Genomic DNA, 3301 nt, shown 5'->3' on the forward strand with positions numbered 1-3301 from the left:
TTGTTGGAAAGGATGTTTAACGAAGGAATACCTGATCCCATTGAGGAATATGAGATTCCATCCTCACCAGTTCCTAGTCAAGGACCTACACCCTGCAAAACGCCAATGAATGTTGCCAAACTAGTGGACTTCATGTCTTCTGAGGTCCGAACCACGATCATAGCAAAGCTGTATGGAGATCCTGAGTTATTCCTTGCACTTCGAGCATTCCTTAACGGAGAGCTACGAACGGGATTACCGCAGTTTGCGCAACCAAATAGGCCTGACTCGATTATGATTGATGAGGAAAATCATGTGCAATCACTTGACTTAGATGGACACGAGTCTGTGATCGAGGTACCCATTAACGAATTAGGGCAGTATTTTGAAGGCGACGAGTCTAATGCGACCCTACCCATCACTACCAAGGGATTAACTATAAAGGGAATTCTTGATGGTGGTGCGGGAGTTAGCATCGTTACAAAAGATTGTTGGGAATCCATGGGAAAACCCCGCCTCAGTGTTACTAACATTGTGGTAAAGATGGCAAATGGTACCATAGCCAAACCTATGGGGATGCTCAAGGATCTTAAGATCAAAGTTCTAGGACACAAGGTACGACATACGTTCATTGTAATGGATTTCTCTAAACACCTTATGTCATATGAAATGATTTTAGGACGACCATTCATGAGGGAAGCACAAATGGTTCACGATTGGTCTAAAAATCATGTCTATTTGCAATTCCAAGACTCTGTCCTTAGAGTGGATTTGGTGACTGGTAAGGTACACCCCTTAGGGAGTAAAACCATTATTGATCATCGCTCTGACACCACAGTTCACTCGGCCCCACTACAATATTGTTACACTTGTAAGAAGGATACAGACATTGGCCAAGATTCTCCTTATATGGATATCCTACCTGGGATGACTGAATCGGACAATGTGGATTGGGTACACCTAGCTGCAACCATAGATACCTGGGGAAATAGAGGAACCACTTGGGTCACACCAGAGGGGGAAGAGGTACCACAAATTGCACCTCTGAACATGATAAGTGCCATACATGCATCTTCTAAGGGCAAGGCAATTGTGGACCAATCTGACAGTGACACTGATAGCTCAATAGAAGACTTTGACCAACACGACTTGGACACTGACTCCCAGAGTGAAACGGATTCTGAATCTCATGAATTAGAGAGTGGAGCAAGTTCACAGTCAAAACATTCGGAAGGACCGAGCACATCAACCGATGATAGCTCCTCCGAGAGTGAAGAGGACACCAACGAGGACTCCTTTAGTGAGCCAGATCTAAATGCAAATCAAAAGCAGTCTCAAATAAGAAAAAGAAAAACCTTAAGAGGCGTCGATATCGAGCCAATGTACGTGCTAGGATAAACAAGAAGAGATCCTCAGCAGAATGGCTCAGTTATATAGGAGCATGTGATGCTCATCGAAAATTGGTAGACAATTGGGGTGAATATCTCCAAAATGTTATGTGGTGTAGACCACGACCCCATGACATAGCCCAATTAGAGATCATAGACAAGCCAAAGTTGAGCCGCACTGCAAGGAGGCGTCAAAACCAAGAGTTAGCTCGACAACACAAGAAAGCAGAAATGGAAGCACAAACCAACGCACAACCAGAATCCACAGACTTGCATCCTGCACCAGAACATTTCAAATCTTACACCACAGGGGAAGCAAAGGTTGTGTACACAAAAGCCCAAAGAATACCTATCGATGGGAATAATGGAATCTATGATGGTCCGGCAATAGTTAAAGAAATAGAATTAGCTGACCCCGGTGAAGAATCAAAACCTGTTTTTATTGCCCAAGACCTCACAGAAGTTGAAGAGGCGGTCCTCAAAGAGCTTCTCAAGGAATTCAAGGACGTATTCGCTTGGACATACCATGATATGAAAGGTGTTCCGCCTTCTGTGGTCCAACATACAATCCCTATGATTAGCACTGCGAAGCCCGTACAACAAAGACCCTACCCGATGAATCCTAAGTACGCAAAGATCATTCAAGAAGAACTAGAAAAGCTTATCAAATGTGGGTTCATATATCCTATTGAACACTCTGAATGGGTGTCGCCAATAGTTATCGTGCCAAAAAAGAATGGGAAACTCAGGGTGTGCGTGGACCTCAAAAAAGTTAATGCAGCTACTAGAAGAGACCATTACCCCTACCATATTCCGAACATGTACTCGAAAGAGTTGCAGGCAAGGAAGCTTATAGCTTTCTAGATGGGTACTCAGGCTACAACCAAATCACGATAGCGCTAGAGGACCAAGCTAAAACTGCCTTCATCACAGAATTTGGCGTGTTTGCATTTCGTGTGATGGCTTTTGGCTTAACAAATGCCCCTGCTACATTCCAACGATTAATAAACACTGCTTTTAAAGAATATTTGAGAGAGTTTTGTGAAGCTTTCTTAGACGACCTTTGTGTTTACTCTTCTTGGAAAGAACATCTATCATGTTTGCGGAAGGGTGTTTGAAAAATGTAGGTTATATCGTATCTCATTGAACCCGTTCAAATGCCAATTTTGGGTCAAGCATGGAGTTATTTTAGGGCATATAGTATCCAAGAATGGTATCTCAACCGATGAGAGCAAAATTAAAGTGATTCTAGAGTTACCACCACCAACCAATTACAAGGGAGTTCAAAGGTTCATGGGACACGTGGGTTATTATCGACGGTTTATTTTATTTTTCGCTGAGATAGCACGTCCTTTGTACAAGCTTCTCATTGAATTTAAATGGACTGAAGAGTGTGACCAGGCCTATGAACAATTGAAGAAAACACTAGCAAGTGCTCCGATTTTAAGGACACCTAACTGGGATGTCATTTTCCATGTGCATATTGATGCATCAAACTTTGCTATTGGGTGTGTTCTCACTCAACCAGGAGAACATAAATTGGACTATCCCATTAGCTTTGCAAGCCGTCAATTGAACGATGCTGAAAGGAACTACACCACTACAGAGCGAGAAGGTTTGGCAATGGTTTATGCAGTAAAGAAATTTCGCTACTACCTTCTGGCAAACAAGTTTGTATTTTATGTGGATCATCAAGCGTTGCTGTATCTGGTAAACAAGCCATGCTCCACAGGAAGAATCACACGATGGTTGTTAATTCTTCTTGAGTTTGATTTCACGATTGTAGTGAGACCCGGTAAAAGGCACGTCATGGCTGATCATTTGTCTCGCATACCCAATGGTGAAGCCCCTACAGGAGTTGATGATGAATTACCCGATACTTCCCTATTCATAGTTGAGACTATGCCTGAATGGAGTGAGAACATTGTTAACTT

The sequence above is a fragment of the Adiantum capillus-veneris genome, chromosome 1, assembly GCF_014529385.1.
Source record: "Adiantum capillus-veneris isolate H3 chromosome 1, ASM1452938v2, whole genome shotgun sequence".
NCBI classification, from domain to species: domain Eukaryota; kingdom Viridiplantae; phylum Streptophyta; class Polypodiopsida; order Polypodiales; family Pteridaceae; genus Adiantum; species Adiantum capillus-veneris.